Below are 17787 nucleotides of genomic sequence, written 5' to 3'. Positions count from 1 at the left end.
CAAGTCCAATAAGCTACTAGTGATATTTCCTAAGTGAGGGAAAAGGTTGTTTCTGACTCTTTTGAAATTTGGCAATGGACACTTGATTTAAATATACAGTCCAAGAAAAAAATTCTTTTGCTTGACATAGTCATCTGAACACCACATACCTATGATTTCACTTCTTCTAGGAACCCTTTGTGTACAGTATTAAATTATAAAAAGAAGTTAACACAAGAATATATGTAAGAAAATACCAAAATTTACTAAGAAGTCAAAATAGGTTATATTCAGCTTAGCTTTAGTTGTACAAGAGGAAAAAGCAGTGAGCAGAATAATGTTAGATATGGGGAAGAAGACTGCTAAAACCAAGATCACCACAGGCTGAAATCAGAGAGCTTTAGTAACCAGAAGCAATTCAAAGCTGAATGAGATACCTTAGACAGGATATAACAGCCTTAATTAAAAGTGACTACATTTACTTTGGGTTTATAGACAGATGCTATATTAATAATATATACTAATATGCTAATATGTGTGCTAATATATGCTAATATGCTATAATTCAAATAGCAGCTTATTCACCTTGCTATCTTCAGCTAAATCTCATCTTTTGTTTTAATTAATTTTTGTCACATATTATTGTATCAGACACTAATAGTACCCAAATGTTTGACAGTTTCTGTGTTCTGTTAATGCAGAATTTCTCATTCTCACATGTTTCTTTGTGGTTTTGCCTTTTTTTTCTTTTTTTCTTTTTTTCTTTTTTTTTTTTTTTTTCAAACATGGTATGTTTGCAATGATAAATTAGTTCCCAATCTCCTCTAATGCTTTACTTTTTTTTTTTTGTAAAGAATGTTCAGCTTTCAGGCTGTAATACCATGATCTTCAGTTCTCATTCTGAACATTGGCAGTACTGCTGAGATTCTTCAATATCTTGATAGATTTATTTGGGATACTCATCACTGGACCTGTAATCCTATGTACTATTTCTCTCACAATTGTTGGCTTAAGATTTTCCCATTCCTTTACCTCAGCACATACAACGACTTACATTATGATTCTTTTTATCATGGTAATTTTCATTTCCATTACTTGTTTCCCATGTCTCTCATGCTCTCTTGCCCAGCTCAGTTATCCACAGGGCAAACTGAGGCAATGTACTCATTCCTTTTAAGAGTACACAAATCTCTCTGCACAGATCCTGACAGTGGAAGGTCCAGTTTTATATGTTATCCCTCTTTGCCTCTTACAGTCTTTCACACCATTAGCCTCCTGTATATTCTGCACCATCACTTTGTGCTTTAATTCTTCTCTTCAGGGCACACAGTTCAATATTCCACTTCATTAAAACTCATCCTCCAACATATCTCTGGCACTATAACTCTGTTACTTTCAGCCTGATGCATTTCAACATTAATTCTGTTTCATCATTTTGCTCCCTAGATACCTGGAATTTCTATACAAACATTACCAACTTGTTTATATTTTGACAGTTTTTCTCTCTCTGTTTCATTAAGAATATGTTTTCCAACTTTCAGTGATGACATACGTGCCATTTTCTACAGCAAAGGAAAATACAGGTATTTGGTGGGGGAGGGAGGACATAGCTTTGCTAGTTGATTTGGGTTATTCTTTTGTCAGTGTGAAAAACAGACTCCAGTTTCTCCAGCCCACAGTTATGTTGATTTCTTCTGTCAAATTCTTTGGAGCAACCTCTTTAGATTTCTGCTAAGACATTTTTAACAATTTTTTTCTTCCCTTTGGTGCAAGAAGAATTATCCAATGGTTTCTGTTACTGTTAATTTTCAAATGTTGGACTGCATTTTGATTCAATCTGTGCCAAACTATGGTTATTTGCTAGGAAATAATACTTTGGTAGTATGCTCTGCTTGAGCTAGTCAACTTGCTTTACAAATATTAAGCTTCCCAAAGCTCTTTTTGACAGCAAAAGGTAAATATTTAGGTTAGCATGTGGGTTAAAGCAGACACATAGAGAAGCCACAGAAGAGCTGTTTCTAAAGCTCACCCTCTGATTTAGCTGTTAGAAGTTATCTGGTCTCTGGTTTAATTTGGCAGAGCTGGGTTTATGTTCCTCTAGTCCACACCAGTGTCAGTGCTTAGATTACCTGCTGAGGTGAATTTCATGTTAAAGGATTTATGGGTAAATTATTCCAGTAGGGTTTGTTAAGCTTTCTCTTAGGATCAGATTAATTCACTATTCATATTTAAGCACTACTGTCTTTGTCAGATGGTTTTGTTCTTACTCACAGAAAACAGTACCAGGACCTGGAAGTTTCCAAAGTCTCTGGATGTACAGATTTGAGCTGTAAATACATAAAGGAAAAATCTTCACCTCACAGTTAGAATCTACAAACAAATATAAAACCCAAGGCAAATGTTAGAGAAAACATATGGAATTCTGTTTATAAAATCAAAGGAGCAAATTGTCTACTACGTGTAATATTTTCCTCCTCCCTATCATCACACAAGGCTCTGCTTCTCTGAAGTGGCACGTAAAAACCAAGGAAAACTTCCTGAATCCATAGCCCTGTTCTTGAACATCTTCTCATTATGAAAAACTTTTACTTCTTGTATGCTTAAATTATCCAATTGAAAGTCAGAAAAGCCAAAATAATAGACTGCAGACATTCATTGCAGACAACTGTGTGTATTCTCTTTTTAACTGGTTTTGTTTTTTTTTTTCCATGTAAAAGTGATAAAGTCAATATAGTAAAATCATACCTGTGATGACATACCTGGGAATGAAAAAAGAGAAATTAAGAACAAAACAAAAATTCTACAATGCTAGAGGAAGTGTACACCAGGTAGAACACATTGAAGATTATGCTCAAGTGTACTTCCCCTTTAAGAATAAGAGGGGAAAATGTCAGTCATGTTTGTGTTTTTTAAAAGAGATTTTGATCTGTGAAAAATTTAGATGAGGGCACCAAGTGAACTTTATTACCTTCAGACTTGTGCAGATGGTGAGTGGGTTTAATTCAGAGTGAAGACTTACATGCCAAAAGTTCTCATTCATTCCTGGTTTTGGCACTCAGGAGGTTTTTTAGGATATGGCCCTTATGGCAGGATTATGAAATTCTTGTTCATGTTGCATTGCAAATATTGCACCAGGCTTTCACCTCTCTCCTGCTTTGTACATAATGTGAGAAATTTCACTCATTCAGTGATATTTTGTGGTGATTTCCTGTTGCTGGTTAGTTACCTACCACCATTTGTGCTCTTAATGAATTCAGATCAAATACTTGAAAGTGAGGTGCTGCTCACTGTGAGTAGGAGCATCACAAAATGGTGCATGTGGTGCATAAGTCATCAGAATAGTTTGAAAAATCATGCATGAAGCTCCATAGTTACGTAACAAAACATAGAAATATTTTGCATCTCTGAATTCTTTTTCTTACTAAGGAATCACCCTTTGCCTTTTTATGAATTTTTTTGTTTGCTTTCAGGCATTTTTTTTCTCTATTCTAGTCCAGCTGTTTGGAAAATAACTCCATAAAAGTTTTCTGCAGAAAAATAATTAGTAAGAAATGCATTAAGAGATTACATATGGATACACACAGATATTTTCTACTCATGTTTACATTTCCTGTGTCTCTGCAGAGGGTATCATCCACATCAGATTAAGGAGTTTTGTTTGTCTCAGAAGTTGTCTCAGGTACTATACTGACTTCAGTTTATGATCACTGTAGTTGGTGGAAGATCCACACTGTTGTTAATCAGTGGAGGAAGAAAGCTACATTCTGAGACTTAGTTTCCCTTCGGATTTGTCTTTTAGCTGAAGAAGGATTTACTTAGATGAATTGATTTCATTGATCTTTACTTTAATAGATGAATTGATCAGATGAAGATCAATTTATTGTCTAGACTTTTGGTAAAACTGGAATAGTAAAATAGATGCATATATAATGTAATCCAGTGTTAAACTAGAGTTTAGTGTTATATTTCCTTAAACATCTATTTATTTGCTCTGCCCAGCAATATTTACTTCAGTACTTCCATTTTATTGATATTGATAGACAGATACAGAAGAAATTTGTAATTTCATCTTGTAGATGAAATCTGTGTTGATCATCCAGAAGTCCATAATATCAGTAATACAACCACAATCCCACAAAGCAAAGTATTGGTTTCTTCAGTGTCATACAATTTGGATGCATTTGGATATTGACGTACTTGCTCATCTTGAATTATAAAAATAATATATACTGTGAAATCTTGAGCTGATAGTCTGCGAACCTGAAAATAAAAAACGGAGGCTTTTTTTTTTTTTTTTTACATATGGTCTATTTCTGTTGTTTGGACTGTTTTCCAGATAACCATCTGTAACAGAGAAAAGATGGCAAGCAAACTGATTTCCCATACTTGGTTGCCAAGATTCATTAATATCTACTTAGTATGGCACGTTGCCTAATCAGAGGCTGGTTGGACTCTCTGTTGCAGGTTTCAAACAATAATGTGTTTAGAGCCTGCCTTTGGGCAGGTCTTTTGGCATCAATCTAACAAATTTCTGCACATGACTAAACTTTGTGTAGAGCTGTATCTGCTAAAAAAAAAAGCAAAAACCACGAGAAAGAGAAGAAGGAAGGAAGGGAGGGAAAGAAAGAGAGGAAGAAAGAAAGAAGGAAGGAAAGAAAGAGAAAGGAAGGAAGGAAAGAAAGAGAAAGAAAGGAAGAAAGAGAAAGAAAGAAAGAAAGAAAGAAAGAAAGAAAGAAAGAAAGAAAGAAAGAAAGAAAGAAAGAAAGAAAGAAAGAAAGAAAGAAAGAAAGAAAGAAAGAAAGAAAGAAAGAAAGAAAGAAAGAAAGAAAGAAAGAAAGAAAGAAAGAAAGAAAGAAAGAAAGAAAGAAAGAAAGAAAGAAAGAAAGAAAGAAAGAAAGAAAGAAAGAAAGAAAGAAAGAAAGAAAGAAAGAAAGAAAGAAAGAAAGAAAGAAAGAAAGAAAGAAAGAAAGAAAGAAAGAAAGAAAGAAAGAAAGGAAAGAAAGAAAGGAAAGAAAGGAAAAGAGGAAGGACTAACAAGACAATGTAGGAGAACACAAAGCCAGTTCCTACTGCCAGAAAAAATACAGTGCCTCTGGGCAGTGAAAATCTAGGGAGATTATTTGGGCCAGAAGATAGGAGTATGAGTAAAAAGTGATAATAAGCAATAGCACAAAGAGAGACCAAAATCAATCACCTGAAATTAATGCTCATGTTACCCAGTAACCTTAGTAAGTCAATAAGATACTCCAGATGCTCGATCCAAACTTTGCTAAAATCAGTGTGAAGGTTCTTCAGCAGACTTCAAGTTCCACAGTACCTGCTACAGAGAAAGAATCCATCTATGTATAGTTGTATCTGAGTCAGAAGAACAAAAGAAGAAAAGAAAAGACCAAAAATAAAAATAATGGCAAAGCTTTAATCTAAAAAATAAGTCTTATTAACTAATTAATCATCCTTATTAACCAAATAGGTATACTGATCAATATGTAATTGTATGTAATTATACTTGTATAATGCTCTCTTCATTTTTTTTACTTAGATTGTGGCAAAATTTAATCTCCCCTCCAGTTGTCTATATGTAGAGATCTTCTTGATTAACTGAAATTGGCATGACCTCTGTGAGAGATATTTGATGGCAATTACTATTTCTGTTATTATTTTTGCAACATATAATAGTAAGTAATTCCTATTACAGAATAACAAATAAAAAGAGTTCTATAAGTAGCACTATTTTAATACAATGGTGGGGAAATCATTATTTGCATTCTTTCAATTAAGGTGATTATTTTGTTTTGCTAAAGGAGCAGCAGAAAATCTAGAATGAAGGCTGAATGGGAAAAAAGATCAGAACACACTAAACACACTAAAATCTCAGCCCTGCATTCTGAAGGTGTAAAACCCAAATGCAGAAAATTCTATAGTTTGACAGATTCTATAAGGTCTTTTATTGCATATTATTATGTACTATGTCTTATTTTCTCTTAATTTATCCCAAACAGCCATCAGAAATCATGGGAGATCTCACGTATTTTCATTTAAGGGTGCTGATTCCTTGTGATTGTGCTGCGATGAGTCCTATATTGTTTTATCCTTGGCTTGTGCAAGAATCAGAATTAAAAATATACAGTGGATTACAAAAGAGGTAAGGAGGCAGTGAGCCATCTCAGCTTTCAGCGATGACTGTGTGTTTCAGAGACACCCAAGCTTTTATCAACCTTGAAATCTCACAACAGCAAGAATAACAATTGCAAAGCAACAAAAACCCTCACCCAACCAACAAAATAAGGTCAGGTTTTTTTCCATCTTAGTGGCTTGAAAGCACCACCTTCAGCACCTTTTGCCATCACTGAAGCAATTAGAAATTGCTATCTGCCAATATTTGATGGTGTAAACCCCTTTTGATCACTGCTCAAGTGTGGATGATTCTCTGACCTTCAACATCCATTCCTTTCATATCCATTCCAGTGCTTAAGAACATTCCTGTACTTTGCCTGTCCTAACACTTAAAACTATACTTCACTTGTAGTAAACAATGATGAAAAATCACTAAAGCAATCCTTTTGTTCACTGCAGTGACATTTCCTCTAATTAAATTTTCATCTCTGAAGGTATTTGGGCCTCTCTAGTCCATCTGGGATATGTTTGCCCTCAGCATTGCCGCAGGCCAAATGTATTTTTGTTGATACGCTGAACAGCATGCTGTCCTCAGTGACTGTGGGTATTCCCCACTGGTGGTTTATTCAAAAGATTATTTCACCAGTTTCAAAGTAATTTTTCTGAAGTCTTTTTTTTTTTTTTTTTTTTTTTTTCTCTCTGAAGAGGCAGGGAGTGCTGAGAGCCCCCTCGATGCCCTCTCCTCTATGAATCTGTGTCGGTTTCAAGGCGGTTTTTCAGCAGGCTGTGTGTAGTGATATGATGTGAGAGAGGGGACTCTGCTTCCACAGAGCCCAAGAGCCACTTGAGGGACCTTCTCTTCACAACATTTTTCTGTGGTTTTAACATCAGCCTCAATTAAACCGATTAGGGGTGTCTTGGTTTGAAAGACAGGTGTCTGCTAAGAGAGGAAGGAGCCTCTCTTTGAGATGGAAAATGTAAACCCCCTCCCTCCAAATTATTATAATTTTAAAATCAAGGGGCTCTCAGGCAAAGATATGGGAATAGGAATAACAGTTCTTTACTAGGAAAAATTAAAATAGAAATACAACATTACAAGGAGCAAACCCAAACCACTGACAGAGTCAGAATACAACCTGGCACCCTGTCAGTCAGTGTGGGTTTTGGTAGCAGTCCCATTGAATGGTGGCTGCATCCTCCTGCAGTGACAGATGTGGTTCAGTTGGAGCAGTGCTCCTGTAGAAAGGTGCAGTTTTCCTCCAAAGGTCCAGTGATGTAGATGGGTCTGGTTTTCCTCTGGAATGCAGTGGAAGAGGGCTGCTCTGATGTTCCAAATCTCAGATTTTACCTGGTTAGGAAATGTTTGGCTCCTCCCCCTGGCTTGGATCATCTCCCAGGGGGATGGTGTAACTTTATCACTCATGCAGTGGGAATCAATGGGCCACTAACAGAAGATATCTCCCTGGAGGAAGGATGGGTCGTGGAAAAGATAAAGAGCACTGCCCCACCTGGTTTAACACATGGTGATAGAATACAGACTTTTGGTTACATCCTGCATTGCAACCCAACACAAGGGGTGAACAATTTATGAGAGGAATTCTGTCTCATGATACAAAGAACAACAGAATAGTGTGTGTAGCAAGAGGCTTTGCAGGCCTCTTTTTATTACTCTGTGGTAGGATATGTCTGGCAGGAGAAACCTGTTTGCATCTCTTTTTACAATGCCTATGTCACCTCTCCCAGCATGTGTCAGCAGCCAAACTGCAAAAGGTCATTTTTGCACACATGCACAAACTGCTACAGTGAAAGATATAGTTTATTGACTTAAAAAGAGAAAGGCATGGATCACTGCAAAATGTAATGGAAGTGTTTTCTCATTTCCTTTTGGATAATAGAGGCCAATGGGATGAGTATTTCCATATTGGCAATGCATCACAGATATTTTTCTAATTCTTTTGAGATAATAGAGTCTCTTTCTAAAGAGAAGACTGCATGAGTTCTTTTAGTGTAATTGTTGATCTGACAGTACTATAGGTCTGATATAATCTAGAAATATAGTATTTTAGTAAAAGTTGAGGTTTCATTTTCAAGGGAATCTGATTATTCAGTAATTAACATTCTGAAAGAATTTTATCATACTGAGAGACCTGGGCAAAGGTAGCAACCTTCATTACCAGAAACTATCACTTTTTCAAATTACTCCTCAAACTTTTTAAAAATGTCCACAGTCTCTCTTTTTTTTCTCCCCCAACTTTTACACTGAAATAAATGCAAGGGCAACTTGCTGAAAGAAAGGAAAGGACATAAAGATAATAGGAACTATCCACCTGCGGATTACTGACATTTCTGTGGTTAAAATTCAATAATTCTGAACAAAATCATGCTGTTTGGAAAGCAAGATTGCAGCTTTCACAGTTGCATAGTTTGATTTTTGCTTGCTTTTTAAGTCAAAACTTGTAACTTGTAAGGAGTTGCTTTATTTACTAGGTTAAAAATATTGGGATGTCTCAATGGCACTGACAGGTCATTTAGGGGACAGGGAATGCTATGGCTGTCCCTGTTGGATTGCATCTATCTTACTGTTGTACACCCAAAGGAGGTGTACTGTCATTTCCACTTCTGCAAACAGAGTGAAAAACTGGGATGTAGACATGTCAAAATGGAACAATGATGGTGTCTTGTGCTGACTTTGCACGGGAGCAAATGAAACAAAGAAAAAAAGAAAGTAGAGAGTGGGGCCTGTACTTCTGGTTTCAGTTTTTGCTTTTGCTTTACAAAGCTCAATTCTTTATTACATCTGTATAAATGCAGAATTCCTCTTAGGATATAATCTGTATTAATCTGGAGTGCACTCAAAATGAATTAAAAATCTGGCAATGGCAGGAAAATCACATTCCTGACTGACCACACATATGCCAAAAAACTTTGAAGAGTTAGGGATATTTGGTGTGAAAGAAAAAATTACTTCTGAGGGAATGCTGTGAAATTACTGCAATGACTGCCTTGGTAGTTTTGCATAAATATTCTTAAGGGTTGAAATACCAGCTCAGTAAGTTCTGATAAGCTGAATGTTATCTGTCAGGCTCTTCCAGAACTTTACATGAATCTCTGATTATACATTCTAATCTCTGAAATTCTCAGTTATGCAAGAGGCAGTGAAATTACATTGTAAAATAGGCGCAGATATTTACTGGTCCTGGAAATCTTTCCTTTTGAGAGTTTTGAATAGTTCAAGGTACTCAGGCTAAACAAGAAACATATTTATTACTACAGTTGCTCACAGACTTTCATTACACACTTGGTAACCACTGTTTTATTAACCCTACATGACATAAGTAACCCATGAATGACAAATCTGGGGGAAATGGGAAATGGGTCTGAGACACTTTTTTGCTTCCAAGTGAGAAGGACAGAAGTTTTCCTTCAGCATACATGAAAATGGACACAGCACAACTCTAGTGTTAGGCAGAAAAGGAACAGATGCAAGAGCAATATAAACTTATGAACTTCTTTGAACTTAAAGAATAGCAGTAGTTGTATCTCACAAGCAAAAACTGTCAGCACTGTTAGGTTTAAAATTTTATCTGGGGAGTTCAACCTACCTTTGAGGTATCAAGGGAGCCGTCTGTACTGACAAGAAGAACACTCCAATTCCCTAGCCAGAGTCCAAGCTCCTGTCTCTTTGCTTATAAAATAAGTAAATTTACATATAAGGGAAAAAAAAAAAAAAAAAAAAAGGTTTTTAATGCCTTTCTAGCAGTAATTTTTTAAAACCTGCAGTCTCATTTTGAGGCAAAATATTTGTTGATCTGAAAAATAATGGCAGACCCAAAGAGACTTGCATAAAAGACAAAGAAAAGCTATTTTACGACTGTTTTAAACTAAATGATCCATTTCACCACCTCTTTCACAGGACCCTTTTATAATGTTGTTGATTTGTCTTTTTAGGAATGCCTTGAGGAAGTCCAAGCACCTGAAGAATCTGCATAAGAAGATACCTCATCTATTTAGAAACTTGTTAAAAAGGAATTAGAGAAAGGCCTTTTTAACTGTCTCAACACAGCCCAGGTAGGAATGCACCTGGCACTGGATGCAGACAACAGCTGTCTCAGCAGCATCCATAATCTGTACTGGTGGCTTCCTGGCTGTACCTGTGTGCCCTGAATGCAAAAAGCATCTGTTTCACATTTATTCATTTACTCAGATGGCATTATCTACATTACTTGCTACCTTTGGACACAAGACTCTCATTTATAATTCATAGTACACAGATGCTTACAGAGAGTAGAAGCTTTGGCTACATTACCTGTCACTCAGTATATTTTGCATTCATGGTGGGTAAATATACAAGTATAAAGCTGCCATATTGTGTATGACTATCTATAATGCATTAGCAAACAGTTGTTTGATCATTTATACTGTCATTCTTTATAGTTGGAGTGATGTTAGAATGGAAAATGAAACAAACTGTGGGTTCACTCTCCCTAATTTCCTCCTTCTTCTCTCTCTTTTTGTGCAGTGTTGGTATTTCCTAAGTTTTTTTTGGAAAATGAAGGTGGTTTTGTCTCATTTTGTTTTTCATGCTCTTCTCTTCATACAATCATCATTCAGGGCTGGGTCAGATATTCACTAAGTTCACTAGTGCAGCTGGCTTCAGGAGAAGATGATTCCTATTCTTTGCTTTCATAGGCTCATAAATCCAGCCTGCTGAAAATATTAAAAGGAGAAAAATACTCAGGCAGGAATAAAGCATATCAGAAAGAGAGAGTGCATGTAAGTGGGGAAACATTTACTCAAGATTACATATTAAGCAATTTGCTCTTTAGTACTGAAGGAATATATAGAGAAAATATATTAATGGTACTTACCAAGAGCCCTCTGAATCCATCAAATGCTGTTAAAAACAACCATTTTTGAACAAGGAGAACATTCTGTATGCCGTGTATTGTTTTTATAAGCTATTTTTAGTGCAGTAAATATTAAAGAATGTCATTGTCCCTTGCATGAGCTCTCACTCATTTTTTAGGAAGCTTTTCCAGAGATGCTTGACTTAAGAACCCATTAAAATGAAAATATACTCAGGAACCTTGCAGGAACAGTGCTTGAAGACATGGGCACCAAGCATGCTTGGCAGCCTGGAAAGCTTACAGAGCTCTCAGAAAAGGAATGCCATCACATTAAAGAATTAGCATAGCCCCAGGCATCAGGGTTTTCTAGTTGGCTTTTTTTTCTTTTTCCCAGTAGATGTGAATGACATTTCCTATCTGAGATGCTGTTTAAAATATTCCTTATCTGCATGTAAGTTTTTTATGACTACATTAAAAAGCAAAAGGTTGGTTTGTTCCTGTTGACATTTGCTCCTATTCCTCTCTCTCACTGGGCACTATATTTCAAATAAAGCTCTGATGCTCCTCTCTCCTTCCACAAGTTTCTCACTCTCTCCAAATATTACTACTGCCTCCTCCTCGTGCTTTTTCTGCTAGGCAGAGCTTGTTCTGTCATTCTTCCTGAAGTCTACCAGATGCCACAAATTCAGCAAAACTCCCACAAAAAAAAAATCTGTAAAATCTTTTAGCTTCTCAGCAGCGCCTCCAGATCACTCTTTGAAAATACAAATAAGATATATTAATAAATACAGAAAGAATCTGAGTATCAGTACCTGATAGCATAAAATTAACTTCTCTTTTCACTGACCCTAGTCTATGAGAATTGAACTTGGGGAAAATTGAAGAAATAATCACTCAGCAGCCTCATCAATCAAACCAGCAGCTTAGGCTGCTAATTATTCCCTGGTGTGGATACCTTGGCTCTTCTGACCACTCACCAAGGAAACTCAGGTTATTGATTCCACTACATGAAAATAATCCACCTAACTCCATTTTCTTCTCGTGGGAAATCTTCTTGCATAAAGTTCTCTGACAAAGAACGTTTAACTAAAAAATATAGCTGCTGATATCTAAGCTTCATAATATCCTATTGGACTCCATTTTGCCCGTTGCCTTCTGTATAGAAAAAGAAACCAATCAAAACTGGTCTTTTCCCCCCCCATTAGTCAAAATTTCTGTGTAGAAGCAGCTCCCACCTTTGTTGGCAAGGCTGCAAACAGCCTGGAAGGCTGGGTCAGGAAGCTGCAGTTGTTTTTGGTTTCTTACATCCATGTGGCACAGTTTGAAATTGCTCCATCCATCAGGCTGCTGCAGATTGTTCTTTCAGTCTTTATTAATCACAGTGGACTAATCTCACTGCACTGCTGGCTCTTATGTGGGGCAGGAGCAGTCGTGACCTGGGTTTGGTGGCTTGTTTCTCCATGAAAATCAGGAACAAGAGTGTCTGGGGATAGTTACTCTTAAGTGTTTTGCAGATATGCCAGCAAAAGAAGGAAGTATCCTGTTTCCATGCAAGAGCTTCCAACAATTTGTCCCTGACAAACTCCAGATATAGATTCCCGTTTTAGAGACTGTGAACAGCTAAGAACAGAGAGTGAGTGAATTAGGTCAGAGAGCTGCGAAGCCATTTTGAGTGAGAACTTTTAAAGTACCATTTTTAGGGTAGCTTGGTAATTTTGTGTAGGGGTCAAATATTCTCTCTCTGACTTTCAATCCACAAATCAAAATTTTGTTTGTTTACTGTGTTATACTTCATGAAGTATAAATGTTAATTTTCTACCGAACAACGTTCCAGTTTTCAGCAACTACATCTTGATATTTGAGGGTCATTGCTGAGTGACTTTGGAAAGTTTACATCAATGTTATTAGCATTATTTATCCTGTAAAACATGTGGGAAAACTTCAGTGCTAGTCTCTAAAAATATCCAATGCTGAAGATATTTTTTTCCCCTCTGATGGCAATGGACTCCTGCAGAAAACTCAGAATCTAGTAACAAAACCTTCATGATACAGAGCCTGAGAATCCTCAAGCATCACTGCAGTCTTCAGCCTAAACCCATAAACACTCAGTAGAGACAGTTATAACAGATTTTCACACTTTCGTAAAAAAACGAAATTTTGATTTTTTTTTCTAAAACCCTCATTGCTCCACTGTTCTAAGGCCACTTTGGTATAAGGATTTTTTATCTTGGCTGACAACTGCACTGAAGCCTATAATAAGAATCTTCTCCTTTCGCTCTAACAAGCAAACTCCCTGTTTTCCGAGAACCCTTTCTAGGAAGGCAGTGCTGAACGTGTATCAGACTTGAAAAGAAAGCCTATCTACGCTGCCATTTTCGCCTTTTTTTTTTTTTTTTCCTGTGTTTTCTGATTTGCAACTCAGCTCACATCCAGCCCGAAGAAGCAATTCTGAGTGTTGAAAATGCTGCAGCTGGTTTCCTCCAGCGCTGCCCGCATTCGCAGCGAGGGAGGCAGCGTGGGGCTCACGCGAGATTGGCTTAAATGGGAAATCAATACTGGCTCCTCTGCTCCTACAAAAGAGCTGAACTGGGCTGGATTGGCTCCAAGCAGAAAAAAGGAGTTAAGTGGGGAAAAAAAAAAAAAACAACTGGCTGCCAGTGGGATAGGTATTCTGCTGCATAGGAGGCTGCTTGGGTCTCTGCCACTGAACCCATCACGAGAAGTCTGAGATAACCTGGCTTACCTCCTACCATCTGTTTTTCAATGGATGATAAATATTGGAAAAATAAAAGTTGGAGGCTTTTTATTCCCCAGGCATATATTAGCTTATAAATACATAAATGTTTCTGTTCAGCATCAGTAGGAATTTGTGCCTTGTACTGTACTAACCAGTTACAAAAGGGATTGAAAACTTATTCTGCAGATGAAAAGTGGAGTCATTGGTGTGATTCCTTGTTCTACAGCTAAGGAGAAATATGTGATCTAATTAGCAATTCCATCAGACTTTGTTCAGTGATTGGAACTCTGTTTCACAGGCTTTCACTTGACAAGACTTTGTATTTAATCTCTTGTATTAAAATTTTCTGTGAAATGAATCTCAATAAAATTCATATTTCTGAAATCTCTGTTGCATATTATTTTTTGCTTAAATAAACTTAAAAGAAAACCCAACAATGACAGTGAAAACACTGTAGCAACTTAATTGTTGTGTTTTGCTAGATGGTCAGGTCTTCAATTTGATTATTCCTTAACCTCTGCTAGTACTGTGCTGGATTCAGAAACACAAGTTATGAGCTGCCATTTCTGGTTTTATTTAGCAAGACACCAAAAATGGAAGGATGTTTTTACTGAAGATCCTTCCTGCACTGAAGTCAGATTCCTATGGAATCTGCTGGTCCCCAAGCAGTCCCAGAGCTAGAGATGCAAAGGGTGAGTCTTACAGGGGAAGGTGCAGAAAAACCTTTTTATTCCAAATGCATTTGTAATTTGAGACTCACAAACCTTTATAATACTTCTATAACCAGTAAAAATTAGTGATTATTACAGGCAGGGACTTTGGGAAGCCTGCAAAAGGATTCTTTGAATGTCAGGCACAACTGGATGCATAACTGGAGGCACCCCTGCTAAGTACGAGTAACAACAGGTTCAAAACCAGGAAAGTAGCTGAGCATAAAGCATATTTCATATTAAGACCACTGACATGAAAAAATACTTGATTAAAACACCAGCCTCTCTGGTTTTTAGACAAATGGAAATTAGTTTTCTTTTAAGGTCTATAGCTTAATCTTGTGAACAGTCCAAAACTGCCTGAATGAAATACTGCAAACTCTCTCGAGCATTTTCAAGATCCCACTCTTCTAATACAGTAAAGATGGTTATTTATATTCTCTCCATTCTTACTCTTACACAGTTTATACAATTTTAGTAGCTCTCACAGCTTAGAGATCTTAAGGTATTGTCTGATATGATAAAGATCAAGCCATCAGCAATGAAATCTTGAGCTAAGCTTTGTTTATGCAATTTGATTTAGTAGCATTGTGATTACTCATGTGATCAAGGTGAAGAACCATTATCTTTTTGCATGTTGATAACAATACGATTGTTTAAAGTTTTTCCTACAGGGAGGCATGGGGATGCAAATACTGTGAGCTGTGGAAGGAATGGAGAAATGTGTTGGCACTCAGAAAATGGTAAGGATCAAAAAGAGGGAGCAAAAAACAGAAAAAAAGAGGCTTATGTCTTAGAAAGCTCTCTTTAGCCATTTTAAATGAAAGGATAAAAGAGAAGAAAACAATATATCACTCTGAATTTCTTTATGGATCTTCATACCTGAGAACTATTTGTTTAATTATGCTGTACTTTGTCCGTAAATTTATGTTATCCCTTTTGTTTGGGGGCAGGCAGGAGAATGTGCCTTAAATTAGCATCTAATACTGGAAATTATCCTATGTACATAAAGTGTGTTGTGGCCTGTGTTTTTGCACTGTAAATTTAAAGCCTGTGTCTTCAGTTTCTAGATGTCAGTTCTCCAGTTATTGCTCTCTCTCTGCATAATTCTTCACAGATTTATGTAATTATTTGCTATAGTGATCAGAATTGAGGGGGAAAAAAAGTCTTTCAGAGTTTTCAAAGTTGTGGTTCTGTGTTTCTTCTTATCTCTAAACATGAAGTCTGTGTTGTTTCTTTATGTATTTTGACTCGCATATGTCTTCACAGGTCCCTCATGCATTTTGAATGCTAAGCCAAAATCTTTTAAAACACAAAACTGTCTTCATGTTAGCAAAAATGCTTCAGTTTCCATCGAATCCATCCATCCATTCTATTTCCACATAGCTTTTTTTCCCTGACTGGCACCTGCTACAGAATTTTCACATTGATTGTGCTTCCTATGAAAACCACTTTGTCCAAGAGGCTAAGTACCATTCATAGGCAAATGTAAATATCACTGTGTATGGAATTATGCAAAGACATACCTCCACATGAAGGGTTTGTTCCATTTTCTGGTTCAGCACTCACTAGGGACATGATGGAGCTGGGTTGGTACCCACAAAGTCTCAAGTACAAGACAGTTTGTGAAGTCATTGGGTGGTTTTTCTAGCTTTGCATGTTAGAACTCAGCACCACAAGTGAGAACTTTTGTGCTGGATAAGTGATTCAGGATCTCTCCATTCACATGTATTGCATGCTGCCCAAGTGGGTTTAGACCTGTACTTAGCCTTATTTTTCTTAAGGGCAGCCACTCTTACTGTGAGTTAAGCTGTGCTGCAATGAAAGCAACAGGTGTGCTGATGAATATTCTGTGCAGACTTGGTTTCTTCTTCAATGGCTGATAATAAAACTCTGTGTTCTGTAATTCCAAAGCATTTTTCCAACTGTAGTGTGTCATCTACACAATCTGTCCTTTGAAACATGTTTTTTATTCTATTAAAATGTTAATCAGAGATCCTCGGAAATTTTTTGTCTTTCTGCCTTCAGGATCCTGTCCACTCTTCAGAATCCAGGCATCTTTCTCCTTAATTTCCTGTTACTTTCTACTGGATAAGCACTGAACTCTGATGCTGAGTATTTTTTGCTCCTAGTGCTTGATTTCACCTATTGTACTTAATCAGTAGCTATCATTACTTTGGTCTGGTGGAGCTGTTCTTGCATTTCTTCATGCATTTCTCAGTGATTTGAAGAAATACTTGAAAAAGTACTCTAAAGTGAGATATCAAGGCTTCATGTGGTCCTTTTTCTAGTAGGTGAATCTTTAAAATCTCAACTGTGTTTGCCAGAACTCTTAGTATAATTACATGTTTACCCATTTTGAATATTCAACACATTTTTGCATTCATTATTATAAAGATAAGTATTCTAGAGATGCTGTAAATTTGGCAAATTTTCATATGTACTCAAATCCACTCTCTATTGCCATCTGCAGATAATTTACTCCTGTATTCCTCCACCTGGCTCCATGTAGGGTCTCAGACTACACCAAAATTCAGTATGAATTCACTATGAAATACTTCAGTTCTTGAAAGTAAGGTTTAGTTGAGTGTTCTAGATTGTTCTAATATTTTAATAATGTAACCCTTTTGTTGACATATATTAGGATTTGATTTTGATTTTTATATTATGATAAGAAAATTGTGACTATCAATGAAGTATCTAAAAATAAAACATTTCAAGGAATATTTATTCAAACCTAATAGACATTGACTGGTGTGCAAGTGGAATTATGTTGCACAGGCGTCTATCTGAAACTCATTTGCTTTCCAGTCCAGAACTGTGACTGCCTACTTACAGGACTGAGGTACAGGTTTCCTCCTAACTTAATTTACCTCCTTTGCATTTAGCCTAGTGAGCCAAGAAATAGCCAAATTTTTACTTCACCAGAAACTTCCTACACTTGAAAGCTTGCTTGCTTACTCCTTTCATTTCTTTCTTTCTATGTTTTCTTTGTGAACCTAAAGCTTCTTGTGTGTGTAGCAAAGGAAATCAGATTGTCCTTAATTCTGAGAATCAAAGGCTTCCCTGGCTCACAGCTGCCAGCCAGCTGGGCTTCCTCTGAGTTTTCCCTCACAAAGAATTTTAAGGGGATTTATTTTCAAGCAAGAGTAAAGCAAAATGAAACAAATGCACCTGGAAGTACAGAAGTAAATTTGTATTTTGGGAAGATAAGGGAAATGTTATCCTCTAAGGACAAGAACAAAGACGTGATATGAAGTGTCAATAGCACAAACTTTGCCAAATTTCAGGGAAAAGATCAGGGTATGCTCTCCTCAGTTATATTCATTTCAAAAGTACATACATGCACCTTAAATCTCGAGCCTTTCAATGATTGAAAAACAAAGAGGGAGATAAACAG

The 17787-nt window shown here is 36.7% G+C and overlaps 1 long non-coding RNA gene across 2 annotated transcripts in view; it reads left to right on the top strand.

The window, feature by feature from the left end:
- Window positions 1-14061, top strand: part of LOC148224065 (uncharacterized) — a 160268-nt gene extending 146207 nt beyond the window's left edge. The window contains exons 9-11 of one of the 2 annotated variants that reach the window (XR_015803404.1): window positions 1500-3658; window positions 5519-6121; window positions 10042-14061. This is a non-coding gene — a long non-coding RNA (uncharacterized LOC148224065). Of the gene's footprint in view, window positions 1-1499; window positions 6122-10041 lie in introns of both variants that reach the window. The other variant, XR_015803403.1, reaches the window with a different exon arrangement.
- Window positions 14062-17787: the final 3726 nt, after the last annotated feature.

This window comes from Sturnus vulgaris, chromosome 4, assembly GCF_052056855.1.
Source record: "Sturnus vulgaris isolate bStuVul1 chromosome 4, bStuVul1.hap1, whole genome shotgun sequence".
Taxonomy (NCBI): domain Eukaryota; kingdom Metazoa; phylum Chordata; class Aves; order Passeriformes; family Sturnidae; genus Sturnus; species Sturnus vulgaris.
Note: the sequence above shows the minus strand (reverse complement) of the source record. Positions and strands in the feature narration are given on the sequence as shown.